The sequence below is a fragment of the Sardina pilchardus genome, chromosome 20 (genome assembly GCF_963854185.1).
Source record: "Sardina pilchardus chromosome 20, fSarPil1.1, whole genome shotgun sequence".
NCBI lineage: Eukaryota > Metazoa > Chordata > Actinopteri > Clupeiformes > Clupeidae > Sardina > Sardina pilchardus.
The window spans coordinates 250,580-265,000 of NC_085013.1; the positions used below are offsets into that span (position 1 = coordinate 250,580).

The 14,421-nt window shown below is 44.7% G+C and overlaps 1 protein-coding gene across 1 annotated transcript in view; it reads left to right on the forward strand.

Annotated features, from left to right (window-relative positions):
- The first annotated feature begins 14,306 nt into the window (after window positions 1–14,306).
- Window positions 14,307–14,421, forward strand: part of cpxm1a (carboxypeptidase X (M14 family), member 1a) — an 11,636-nt gene continuing 11,521 nt past the window's right edge. Inside the window, exon 1 of the mRNA XM_062522910.1 lies at window positions 14,307–14,421. This exon is cut by the window's right edge and continues 429 nt beyond it. The gene's annotated coding sequence lies outside the window, so the exon portion shown is untranslated.

The following is a 14,421-nucleotide window of genomic DNA, read 5'->3' on the forward strand; positions in this document are numbered from 1 at the left end:
GCCTAAATACAGTGTCTCCTGACTGCAGATGTATCGTGCACTATGTAACTGTAAAATATGTAAAAATTCTGAGGAATTCTTGTGGGGATATCTATTTGTTAAAAATGTTAGGCCTACCCTATTCACCCCATAATATATTCGTCCATAGACTTATGTTAAGACCCTGGGTCTTAGGACTGTTTAGGAGTCTGACATTTGCTGGGGCTCCGCCCCTTCATTCTACGTGTGCCTATCTCTTTGTCCTGCAGGGTGCTGAGTGCATGGGTGGCGCCTAGGACTTAATGGGCTGGACTATAAGGCCGGGGTTTCCATGTCCGCTCTCTCTCTCTGCTGCTGCTCTGCTGCTGCTTGCTGCTCTCTGCTTTGCTTGCCATTCGGTGGTGTGGTCCGTTGGGGAGAACATGGGGGAAGCTGTCTCCGATCGAATAGCCCTTTGCAGAGAACTCCCTATACGTCTTCGCTGCGTTTAGCTTTTGTTTAGTTATATTTATTGTTACCCCTAGACAACATATCGCATTACACTTTTGCTTAAACATCATATACTGACTTTTCTTCTGTAAATAAATATCATTTATACATTGAACACTACGGTGTGGTCTCCCCATTTATGTCGGGTCTGCTGAGAGCCAAGCGGTCCTTGACATGTGGGAGACTCGTCCGGTGATTTTTGCCGCGGAGATTTATGTTTTTGCGTTAAAATTGGTTGTGCCTTGTGCCTGCGAACGCACAAAGGGTTGCTGCTATTTTTGGTGAGTTTCAGCAACGTAATAGGCCAGCTGATGTTTAATTGGGGAAACCCCCGTAGTGATTGGTTAGATGGTTATGATGCGCACGGGAGTCCCATCGGGGATCATTTGTGTTTGTTAGCTGGAACAAACTTTATGAGCGCACGTCTTGTTTGGTCTAGTATATCAGTGGTTTCTGCTACAAAGAAGAGAAATATTAGCAAATTGGATTTCCTTGGAGCAACGAGAACACCCTGCCTTAGGTGAGACCGCCAAAACTTTTCGTTTCTTTCCTGCTTATTTGTTGTTTTTGCGTGTTGAACGAGGGGGGGCTGAATTCAGCTCAATCACGAAGACACGTGAAGAGTTAGAGTTTGGAAATAGGCCTTTTGTTTTGCGGGGGGAACTAGATGCGGGGTGCTCCAGTCTAAATCTTAGTCCTTCATTGTGTCGGGAACCACTTTAGTCAAGACGTGTGGTTTGTGAGTTAATGATAAACTTGAGCGAGAGTTTTATGGATTGGTTTTGTATTGTTTGGCATAACATTATATTGGAGCTATTTAGCTAATCGTTTGGTTGTAATGTACTTGAATGGAAACAAGTGTGTTTTTGGCCGGGCCTACGGCAGATAGTTTAAAAACTTTAACAAAAGCGCAACTGGTTAAAGTAGCGGAGCATTTTGGATTTGAGTCACGTATTCCTAAACGCGTTAAGAAGGACGCATTGTTTCATTTAGTCATGGATGAGCTGGGCGAAAGAGAGGTAATATCGATTAATCCGGAGCCAGTGGTGCAGGCTTCAACGCCTCAACTCACGTCAGGGTTAAAGGGATATTCCGCCATTTTTGGAAATACGCTCATTTTCCACCTTCCCTCGAGCAAAACAATCGATATTTACCTTGTTCCCGTTCATCCAGCCATTCTGTGAGTCTGGCGATACAACTTTTAGCTTCAGCCTAGCATAGATCATTGAATCGGATTAGACCATTAGCTTCTCGCCTGCTAGCTTCATGTTTAAAAGTGACTAAGATTTCTGGTAATTTTCCCATTTAAAACGTGTCTCCTCTCAAGTTAGAAAGTGCAATAAGACCAACTGAAAATGAAACCTGGCGTTTTTCTAGGCTGATTTGACATGGAACTACACTCTCATCTGGCGTAATAATCAAGGCAACTTGCAGCTACTGGCACTACTATTGCTTGTTGTCTATGGGGACTATTTTCAGATGCTGCATAAGATATCACTGCGCCTATGGTACGTTTGCAAGTTGCCTTGATTATTACGCCAGATGAGAGTGTAGTTCCATGTCAAATCAGCCTAGAAAAACGCCAGGTTTCATTTTCAGTTGGTCTTATTGCACTTTCTAACTTGAGAGGAGACACGTTTTAAATGGGAAAATGACCAGAAATCTTAGTCACTTTTAAACATGAAGCTAGCAGGCGAGAAGCTAATGGTCTAATCCGATTCAATGATCTATGCTAGGCTGAAGCTAAAAGTTGTATCGCCAGACTCACAGAATGGCTGGATGAACGGGAACAAGGTAAATATCGATTGTTTTGCTCGAGGGGAGGTGGAAAATGAGCGTATTTCCAAAAATGGCGGAATATCCCTTTAACGTTTGACCAGCAGATGAAATTGTTGGAATTGCAATTTGAACGGGACAAATTATTGGCGCGCGAACGAGAAAAGGATAGGGAATTAGAGTATGACAAAATGCGGCAGGAAGAACGGCGTTTAAACCTGCTTGATGAGGGGAAAATACCTGGCTCTCCCTCTTCACGTCAAGACAGGGTATCTCGTATGGCTAAACTTCTGCCCAAGTTTGATGAACGCGAGCCCGACCTTTTCTTTTCTCTGTTTGATGTGCTTGCGGACGATCATGGCTGGGGAGATTCGGAGCGCATATTGCTTTTGCAGAGTGTCATTTCGTGCAGAGGCCAGGAGGCATATGTTGCGTTGGAGGACGATCAGCGGAAAGATTATGCTGTAGTAAAACGAGCTATCCTTAAAGCGTATGAATTAGTCCCTGAAGCATACAGACAACGATTTAGAACTTGGCGCAAGAACGATAAACAAACGCATTTAGAAGTGGTTCGTGAGTTGGCTGCGATGTTTAATCGCTGGCGTACAGCTGAAGGAGTTGAGACTTTTGCAAGGCTTTGTGAAATGGTTTTATTAGAACAGTTTAGGAACATTTTACCTGAACGTATTGTCACCTATATCAATGAGCAGGATGTTAAAACAGCGGTTGAGGCAGCCGAGCTCGCTGATAAATATGTTTTGGTCCACAAGCAAAGTTTCGGTGTCCATAATGAGGAAGCTTTTCGGCCCCGTCGTTTTAGTACATCCAAACATGATCCTGAGATGAGGGAAATTGAGTCCGAGGATATGTGCAATTACTGTTTGCAGAAGGGTCACTGGAAAAATGAATGCCCTGTTTTACGGGACAAGCGACGTGGTAAGTGGCCACCAAAGGGTGTTGGTTGTGCTACAAGGGTTGGGCGTTATGAGAAGCGGCTGTGTGGACGATCTAATGTCACTTCAGGTAGGCCTAGTGATGCCACTGTGTTGTGTTCAGTAAGTGAGAGTGCTGACACAGCCAGGGAGGGGATGCTTTCAGAACAACCTGCTTGTAGAGGTGTTGGTGAGGTCTACAATCCGTTCATCACGAAGGGTTCTGTTGCACTGATTGGGAGCGATGAGAGAGTGCCGGTGTGTGTTTTGCGCGACACTGGATCGTCAGAATCCTTTATATTGAAATCCATCTTGCCTTTTTCTGATAAGTCCGACACCGGGTCTTCTGTCCGTATCCGAGGTTTTGGGATAAATACCATCTCTGTTCCGCTGCATAGCCTTGGAGTCGGAGCTTGTGAAGGCAGATGTTGTTTTGGCTGTTAGTCCGTCATTGCCTGTAGAGGGAGTTGACGTGATTTTGGGGAATCATTTGGCAGGAGGGCGAGTGTGGCCAGAGATGCCGCCACCACCTGGGGTTAACATGGATGTTGGTGATGCCCCACAAATGCGTCGGCGTTTTTGTCGTGTTTGCCTTGACAGACGCAAAATCGTGGAACGCGACATGGATGTTGGTTATGCCCCAACGCGTCGGCAGTTTTGTCGTGTGGGCCTTAGAACATGGTGAGGGGTATGTAGAGGGGTTGTACGGTCATTGGTGGTGTTTTAGACCATAACCCTCTAACATACCTGCACACATTACACAACCCCAATGTTTAACCAATTCAACCTTACTACTTGAATAATTCCTGTCTCATGACTTCTGTCCCTGTTACCTTTTCTGCTGTTCATCTTAAAAGTGCTTTCCAAGGTACCAGGATTGCTGGTGGAACAGGAAGTGGAGGTTTGGGGGTATGGGGAAAATGAGATTGGGAAATGCACTTGGTGGTGGTTGGTGTGACATCTAGACCAAGGTTGTGTAGTGGGGTTTTGGGTTGTACATTATGGTGGACTAAGGATTGATGTTATGCCTTGAAATACTTTATTGTTTTTTTGTTTTGTTTAAATATTTGGTATTGACTAGTGCAGAGTCCCACTTAGGTGGGCCTCTGTTTTGAGGGGGGGGCACTGTTAAGACCCTGGGTCTTAGGACTGTTTAGGAGTCTGACATTTGCTGGGGCTCCGCCCCTTCATTCTACGTGTGCCTATCTCTTTGTCCTGCAGGGTGCTGAGTGCATGGGTGGCGCCTAGGACTTAATGGGCTGGACTATAAGGCCGGGGTTTCCATGTCCGCTCTCTCTCTCTGCTGCTGCTCTGCTGCTGCTTGCTGCTCTCTGCTTTGCTTGCCATTCGGTGGTGTGGTCCGTTGGGGAGAACATGGGGGAAGCTGTCTCCGATCGAATAGCCCTTTGCGGAGAACTCCCTATACGTCTTCGCTGCGTTTAGCTTTTGTTTAGTTATATTTATTGTTACCCCTAGACAACATATCGCATTACACTTTTGCTTAAACATCATATACTGACTTTTCTTCTGTAAATAAATATCATTTATACATTGAACACTACGGTGTGGTCTCCCCATTTATGTCGGGTCTGCTGAGAGCCAAGCGGTCCTTGACATGTGGGAGACTCGTCCGGTGATTTTTGCCGCGGAGATTTATGTTTTTGCGTTAAAATTGGTTGTGCCTTGTGCCTGCGAACGCACAAAGGGTTGCTGCTATTTTTGGTGAGTTTCAGCAACGTAATAGGCCAGCTGATGTTTAATTGGGGAAACCCCCGTAGTGATTGGTTAGATGGTTATGATGCGCACGGGAGTCCCATCGGGGATCATTTGTGTTTGTTAGCTGGAACAAACTTTATGAGCGCACGTCTTGTTTGGTCTAGTATATCAGTGGTTTCTGCTACAAAGAAGAGAAATATTAGCAAATTGGATTTCCTTGGAGCAACGAGAACACCCTGCCTTAGGTGAGACCGCCAAAACTTTTCGTTTCTTTCCTGCTTATTTGTTGTTTTTGCGTGTTGAACGAGGGGGGGCTGAATTCAGCTCAATCACGAAGACACGTGAAGAGTTAGAGTTTGGAAATAGGCCTTTTGTTTTGCGGGGGGAACTAGATGCGGGGTGCTCCAGTCTAAATCTTAGTCCTTCATTGTGTCGGGAACCACTTTAGTCAAGACGTGTGGTTTGTGAGTTAATGATAAACTTGAGCGAGAGTTTTATGGATTGGTTTTGTATTGTTTGGCATAACATTATATTGGAGCTATTTAGCTAATCGTTTGGTTGTAATGTACTTGAATGGAAACAAGTGTGTTTTTGGCCGGGCCTACGGCAGATAGTTTAAAAACTTTAACAAAAGCGCAACTGGTTAAAGTAGCGGAGCATTTTGGATTTGAGTCACGTATTCCTAAACGCGTTAAGAAGGACGCATTGTTTCATTTAGTCATGGATGAGCTGGGCGAAAGAGAGGTAATATCGATTAATCCGGAGCCAGTGGTGCAGGCTTCAACGCCTCAACTCACGTCAGGGTTAAAGGGATATTCCGCCATTTTTGGAAATACGCTCATTTTCCACCTTCCCTCGAGCAAAACAATCGATATTTACCTTGTTCCCGTTCATCCAGCCATTCTGTGAGTCTGGCGATACAACTTTTAGCTTCAGCCTAGCATAGATCATTGAATCGGATTAGACCATTAGCTTCTCGCCTGCTAGCTTCATGTTTAAAAGTGACTAAGATTTCTGGTAATTTTCCCATTTAAAACGTGTCTCCTCTCAAGTTAGAAAGTGCAATAAGACCAACTGAAAATGAAACCTGGCGTTTTTCTAGGCTGATTTGACATGGAACTACACTCTCATCTGGCGTAATAATCAAGGCAACTTGCAGCTACTGGCACTACTATTGCTTGTTGTCTATGGGGACTATTTTCAGATGCTGCATAAGATATCACTGCGCCTATGGTACGTTTGCAAGTTGCCTTGATTATTACGCCAGATGAGAGTGTAGTTCCATGTCAAATCAGCCTAGAAAAACGCCAGGTTTCATTTTCAGTTGGTCTTATTGCACTTTCTAACTTGAGAGGAGACACGTTTTAAATGGGAAAATGACCAGAAATCTTAGTCACTTTTAAACATGAAGCTAGCAGGCGAGAAGCTAATGGTCTAATCCGATTCAATGATCTATGCTAGGCTGAAGCTAAAAGTTGTATCGCCAGACTCACAGAATGGCTGGATGAACGGGAACAAGGTAAATATCGATTGTTTTGCTCGAGGGGAGGTGGAAAATGAGCGTATTTCCAAAAATGGCGGAATATCCCTTTAACGTTTGACCAGCAGATGAAATTGTTGGAATTGCAATTTGAACGGGACAAATTATTGGCGCGCGAACGAGAAAAGGATAGGGAATTAGAGTATGACAAAATGCGGCAGGAAGAACGGCGTTTAAACCTGCTTGATGAGGGGAAAATACCTGGCTCTCCCTCTTCACGTCAAGACAGGGTATCTCGTATGGCTAAACTTCTGCCCAAGTTTGATGAACGCGAGCCCGACCTTTTCTTTTCTCTGTTTGATGTGCTTGCGGACGATCATGGCTGGGGAGATTCGGAGCGCATATTGCTTTTGCAGAGTGTCATTTCGTGCAGAGGCCAGGAGGCATATGTTGCGTTGGAGGACGATCAGCGGAAAGATTATGCTGTAGTAAAACGAGCTATCCTTAAAGCGTATGAATTAGTCCCTGAAGCATACAGACAACGATTTAGAACTTGGCGCAAGAACGATAAACAAACGCATTTAGAAGTGGTTCGTGAGTTGGCTGCGATGTTTAATCGCTGGCGTACAGCTGAAGGAGTTGAGACTTTTGCAAGGCTTTGTGAAATGGTTTTATTAGAACAGTTTAGGAACATTTTACCTGAACGTATTGTCACCTATATCAATGAGCAGGATGTTAAAACAGCGGTTGAGGCAGCCGAGCTCGCTGATAAATATGTTTTGGTCCACAAGCAAAGTTTCGGTGTCCATAATGAGGAAGCTTTTCGGCCCCGTCGTTTTAGTACATCCAAACATGATCCTGAGATGAGGGAAATTGAGTCCGAGGATATGTGCAATTACTGTTTGCAGAAGGGTCACTGGAAAAATGAATGCCCTGTTTTACGGGACAAGCGACGTGGTAAGTGGCCACCAAAGGGTGTTGGTTGTGCTACAAGGGTTGGGCGTTATGAGAAGCGGCTGTGTGGACGATCTAATGTCACTTCAGGTAGGCCTAGTGATGCCACTGTGTTGTGTTCAGTAAGTGAGAGTGCTGACACAGCCAGGGAGGGGATGCTTTCAGAACAACCTGCTTGTAGAGGTGTTGGTGAGGTCTACAATCCGTTCATCACGAAGGGTTCTGTTGCACTGATTGGGAGCGATGAGAGAGTGCCGGTGTGTGTTTTGCGCGACACTGGATCGTCAGAATCCTTTATATTGAAATCCATCTTGCCTTTTTCTGATAAGTCCGACACCGGGTCTTCTGTCCGTATCCGAGGTTTTGGGATAAATACCATCTCTGTTCCGCTGCATAGCCTTGGAGTCGGAGCTTGTGAAGGCAGATGTTGTTTTGGCTGTTAGTCCGTCATTGCCTGTAGAGGGAGTTGACGTGATTTTGGGGAATCATTTGGCAGGAGGGCGAGTGTGGCCAGAGATGCCGCCACCACCTGGGGTTAACATGGATGTTGGTGATGCCCCACAAATGCGTCGGCGTTTTTGTCGTGTTTGCCTTGACAGACGCAAAATCGTGGAACGCGACATGGATGTTGGTTATGCCCCAACGCGTCGGCAGTTTTGTCGTGTGGGCCTTAGAACATGGTGAGGGGTATGTAGAGGGGTTGTACGGTCATTGGTGGTGTTTTAGACCATAACCCTCTAACATACCTGCACACATTACACAACCCCAATGTTTAACCAATTCAACCTTACTACTTGAATAATTCCTGTCTCATGACTTCTGTCCCTGTTACCTTTTCTGCTGTTCATCTTAAAAGTGCTTTCCAAGGTACCAGGATTGCTGGTGGAACAGGAAGTGGAGGTTTGGGGGTATGGGGAAAATGAGATTGGGAAATGCACTTGGTGGTGGTTGGTGTGACATCTAGACCAAGGTTGTGTAGTGGGGTTTTGGGTTGTACATTATGGTGGACTAAGGATTGATGTTATGCCTTGAAATACTTTATTGTTTTTTTGTTTTGTTTAAATATTTGGTATTGACTAGTGCAGAGTCCCACTTAGGTGGGCCTCTGTTTTGAGGGGGGGGCACTGTTAAGACCCTGGGTCTTAGGACTGTTTAGGAGTCTGACATTTGCTGGGGCTCCGCCCCTTCATTCTACGTGTGCCTATCTCTTTGTCCTGCAGGGTGCTGAGTGCATGGGTGGCGCCTAGGACTTAATGGGCTGGACTATAAGGCCGGGGTTTCCATGTCCGCTCTCTCTCTCTGCTGCTGCTCTGCTGCTGCTTGCTGCTCTCTGCTTTGCTTGCCATTCGGTGGTGTGGTCCGTTGGGGAGAACATGGGGGAAGCTGTCTCCGATCGAATAGCCCTTTGCGGAGAACTCCCTATACGTCTTCGCTGCGTTTAGCTTTTGTTTAGTTATATTTATTGTTACCCCTAGACAACATATCGCATTACACTTTTGCTTAAACATCATATACTGACTTTTCTTCTGTAAATAAATATCATTTATACATTGAACACTACGGTGTGGTCTCCCCATTTATGTCGGGTCTGCTGAGAGCCAAGCGGTCCTTGACATGTGGGAGACTCGTCCGGTGATTTTTGCCGCGGAGATTTATGTTTTTGCGTTAAAATTGGTTGTGCCTTGTGCCTGCGAACGCACAAAGGGTTGCTGCTATTTTTGGTGAGTTTCAGCAACGTAATAGGCCAGCTGATGTTTAATTGGGGAAACCCCCGTAGTGATTGGTTAGATGGTTATGATGCGCACGGGAGTCCCATCGGGGATCATTTGTGTTTGTTAGCTGGAACAAACTTTATGAGCGCACGTCTTGTTTGGTCTAGTATATCAGTGGTTTCTGCTACAAAGAAGAGAAATATTAGCAAATTGGATTTCCTTGGAGCAACGAGAACACCCTGCCTTAGGTGAGACCGCCAAAACTTTTCGTTTCTTTCCTGCTTATTTGTTGTTTTTGCGTGTTGAACGAGGGGGGGCTGAATTCAGCTCAATCACGAAGACACGTGAAGAGTTAGAGTTTGGAAATAGGCCTTTTGTTTTGCGGGGGGAACTAGATGCGGGGTGCTCCAGTCTAAATCTTAGTCCTTCATTGTGTCGGGAACCACTTTAGTCAAGACGTGTGGTTTGTGAGTTAATGATAAACTTGAGCGAGAGTTTTATGGATTGGTTTTGTATTGTTTGGCATAACATTATATTGGAGCTATTTAGCTAATCGTTTGGTTGTAATGTACTTGAATGGAAACAAGTGTGTTTTTGGCCGGGCCTACGGCAGATAGTTTAAAAACTTTAACAAAAGCGCAACTGGTTAAAGTAGCGGAGCATTTTGGATTTGAGTCACGTATTCCTAAACGCGTTAAGAAGGACGCATTGTTTCATTTAGTCATGGATGAGCTGGGCGAAAGAGAGGTAATATCGATTAATCCGGAGCCAGTGGTGCAGGCTTCAACGCCTCAACTCACGTCAGGGTTAAAGGGATATTCCGCCATTTTTGGAAATACGCTCATTTTCCACCTTCCCTCGAGCAAAACAATCGATATTTACCTTGTTCCCGTTCATCCAGCCATTCTGTGAGTCTGGCGATACAACTTTTAGCTTCAGCCTAGCATAGATCATTGAATCGGATTAGACCATTAGCTTCTCGCCTGCTAGCTTCATGTTTAAAAGTGACTAAGATTTCTGGTAATTTTCCCATTTAAAACGTGTCTCCTCTCAAGTTAGAAAGTGCAATAAGACCAACTGAAAATGAAACCTGGCGTTTTTCTAGGCTGATTTGACATGGAACTACACTCTCATCTGGCGTAATAATCAAGGCAACTTGCAGCTACTGGCACTACTATTGCTTGTTGTCTATGGGGACTATTTTCAGATGCTGCATAAGATATCACTGCGCCTATGGTACGTTTGCAAGTTGCCTTGATTATTACGCCAGATGAGAGTGTAGTTCCATGTCAAATCAGCCTAGAAAAACGCCAGGTTTCATTTTCAGTTGGTCTTATTGCACTTTCTAACTTGAGAGGAGACACGTTTTAAATGGGAAAATGACCAGAAATCTTAGTCACTTTTAAACATGAAGCTAGCAGGCGAGAAGCTAATGGTCTAATCCGATTCAATGATCTATGCTAGGCTGAAGCTAAAAGTTGTATCGCCAGACTCACAGAATGGCTGGATGAACGGGAACAAGGTAAATATCGATTGTTTTGCTCGAGGGGAGGTGGAAAATGAGCGTATTTCCAAAAATGGCGGAATATCCCTTTAACGTTTGACCAGCAGATGAAATTGTTGGAATTGCAATTTGAACGGGACAAATTATTGGCGCGCGAACGAGAAAAGGATAGGGAATTAGAGTATGACAAAATGCGGCAGGAAGAACGGCGTTTAAACCTGCTTGATGAGGGGAAAATACCTGGCTCTCCCTCTTCACGTCAAGACAGGGTATCTCGTATGGCTAAACTTCTGCCCAAGTTTGATGAACGCGAGCCCGACCTTTTCTTTTCTCTGTTTGATGTGCTTGCGGACGATCATGGCTGGGGAGATTCGGAGCGCATATTGCTTTTGCAGAGTGTCATTTCGTGCAGAGGCCAGGAGGCATATGTTGCGTTGGAGGACGATCAGCGGAAAGATTATGCTGTAGTAAAACGAGCTATCCTTAAAGCGTATGAATTAGTCCCTGAAGCATACAGACAACGATTTAGAACTTGGCGCAAGAACGATAAACAAACGCATTTAGAAGTGGTTCGTGAGTTGGCTGCGATGTTTAATCGCTGGCGTACAGCTGAAGGAGTTGAGACTTTTGCAAGGCTTTGTGAAATGGTTTTATTAGAACAGTTTAGGAACATTTTACCTGAACGTATTGTCACCTATATCAATGAGCAGGATGTTAAAACAGCGGTTGAGGCAGCCGAGCTCGCTGATAAATATGTTTTGGTCCACAAGCAAAGTTTCGGTGTCCATAATGAGGAAGCTTTTCGGCCCCGTCGTTTTAGTACATCCAAACATGATCCTGAGATGAGGGAAATTGAGTCCGAGGATATGTGCAATTACTGTTTGCAGAAGGGTCACTGGAAAAATGAATGCCCTGTTTTACGGGACAAGCGACGTGGTAAGTGGCCACCAAAGGGTGTTGGTTGTGCTACAAGGGTTGGGCGTTATGAGAAGCGGCTGTGTGGACGATCTAATGTCACTTCAGGTAGGCCTAGTGATGCCACTGTGTTGTGTTCAGTAAGTGAGAGTGCTGACACAGCCAGGGAGGGGATGCTTTCAGAACAACCTGCTTGTAGAGGTGTTGGTGAGGTCTACAATCCGTTCATCACGAAGGGTTCTGTTGCACTGATTGGGAGCGATGAGAGAGTGCCGGTGTGTGTTTTGCGCGACACTGGATCGTCAGAATCCTTTATATTGAAATCCATCTTGCCTTTTTCTGATAAGTCCGACACCGGGTCTTCTGTCCGTATCCGAGGTTTTGGGATAAATACCATCTCTGTTCCGCTGCATAGCCTTGGAGTCGGAGCTTGTGAAGGCAGATGTTGTTTTGGCTGTTAGTCCGTCATTGCCTGTAGAGGGAGTTGACGTGATTTTGGGGAATCATTTGGCAGGAGGGCGAGTGTGGCCAGAGATGCCGCCACCACCTGGGGTTAACATGGATGTTGGTGATGCCCCACAAATGCGTCGGCGTTTTTGTCGTGTTTGCCTTGACAGACGCAAAATCGTGGAACGCGACATGGATGTTGGTTATGCCCCAACGCGTCGGCAGTTTTGTCGTGTGGGCCTTAGAACATGGTGAGGGGTATGTAGAGGGGTTGTACGGTCATTGGTGGTGTTTTAGACCATAACCCTCTAACATACCTGCACACATTACACAACCCCAATGTTTAACCAATTCAACCTTACTACTTGAATAATTCCTGTCTCATGACTTCTGTCCCTGTTACCTTTTCTGCTGTTCATCTTAAAAGTGCTTTCCAAGGTACCAGGATTGCTGGTGGAACAGGAAGTGGAGGTTTGGGGGTATGGGGAAAATGAGATTGGGAAATGCACTTGGTGGTGGTTGGTGTGACATCTAGACCAAGGTTGTGTAGTGGGGTTTTGGGTTGTACATTATGGTGGACTAAGGATTGATGTTATGCCTTGAAATACTTTATTGTTTTTTTGTTTTGTTTAAATATTTGGTATTGACTAGTGCAGAGTCCCACTTAGGTGGGCCTCTGTTTTGAGGGGGGGGCACTGTTAAGACCCTGGGTCTTAGGACTGTTTAGGAGTCTGACATTTGCTGGGGCTCCGCCCCTTCATTCTACGTGTGCCTATCTCTTTGTCCTGCAGGGTGCTGAGTGCATGGGTGGCGCCTAGGACTTAATGGGCTGGACTATAAGGCCGGGGTTTCCATGTCCGCTCTCTCTCTCTGCTGCTGCTCTGCTGCTGCTTGCTGCTCTCTGCTTTGCTTGCCATTCGGTGGTGTGGTCCGTTGGGGAGAACATGGGGGAAGCTGTCTCCGATCGAATAGCCCTTTGCGGAGAACTCCCTATACGTCTTCGCTGCGTTTAGCTTTTGTTTAGTTATATTTATTGTTACCCCTAGACAACATATCGCATTACACTTTTGCTTAAACATCATATACTGACTTTTCTTCTGTAAATAAATATCATTTATACATTGAACACTACGGTGTGGTCTCCCCATTTATGTCGGGTCTGCTGAGAGCCAAGCGGTCCTTGACACTTATAATGGGGTAGGCTATAAAAAGGGCGATAACACACAAACAGCAGCTTATTGACCGGGTTGTCCACCCAGGTTGTGATCCTGGGACATCCTAGATTTTATTTTTGCATGACAAGTTGACAACCTTTTACAGCAGCCCGTGTCTGTAAAACCCCCTTTGCCCCCTGGGTAGCAGGCAGATTTTTATTTTTAAAGGCCAGCTATTTCATGGATCCAGGATATTATGCATCCTGATAAAGTTCCCTAGGCCTTTGGAATTAAAATAGCCCCACATCATCATCATCATTAGCCTGTTTGATTTGCATTGAGCTCAATGAGCATCAAACAGGCTAATAGGCCTAAAAAGCACCATGCCAATCTCTAGCTATGGTGAAGGGTATGTGATGATGTGGGGCTATTTTAATTCCAAAGGCCAGGGGAACTTTATCAGGATGTATAATATCCTGGATCCATTAAATAGCTGGCCTTAGAAAATTAAAATCTGCCTGCCCCTATGTTAACCCTATGTGTTAAATTCCCATTGGGTTACATAGGGGTTCAAATACTTCCTTCCCCCTAGCATTTAGGAAGAACATTTATTTATTTACGATACATTCGTCAATCACAAAGCAAATTGGTGTACTTAGCGGTTTTATTCTTACTAATTTTTTTGAATTAAGACATTAAGATCAATTGTCAAATGATGATTTTCTATTCCTCTTTTTAGGCAACTTTAGCATGGTATCAAATACATGTTCTCCTAACTGTATGTGTGCTGTGCATAGGCCTATATGTCATCTATGGAAATGGCTTGCTAAAAAACACTTGATAATATGATTTTCATCTCCAAAATGCATCCATGCATGTCCATGATATGCATTTCCAAAACGAGGATATGCCCTGTTCACCTCAACAATAACAAGGGGAGCATCATTCATGAGGAAATATTGAATGTCAGCTCGGCAATTTTATCCTAGATATCCATAACAATAGTGACAAAGTCCATATGAAAAGATGATATGACATGATATGAGGAATCAACAAATGCAAAAAAAGGCATACCTGAGACAAATTCTACATTTCCTTAACATTTCCTATAAATGTGTCATATAAATGAAATCGTGTGAGAGAAAATGCACCCTAAATGTAAACTCTTGATATAGGCTGGGCTAGGCCTATCCCTTATTAATATTAATGTGTTAATCACTGTCTGCCTGAGAGAAGAGAAAAGGGTTGGCTTGAAGACAATTATATCAGTAGGCTAAGTAAACATTGGTGGGTGGACTATGTCACCAAGGCTAGTGGATTAAAAATGATTTGAAATGGCTTTCTTCCAGTGAGTCTCAGCCAA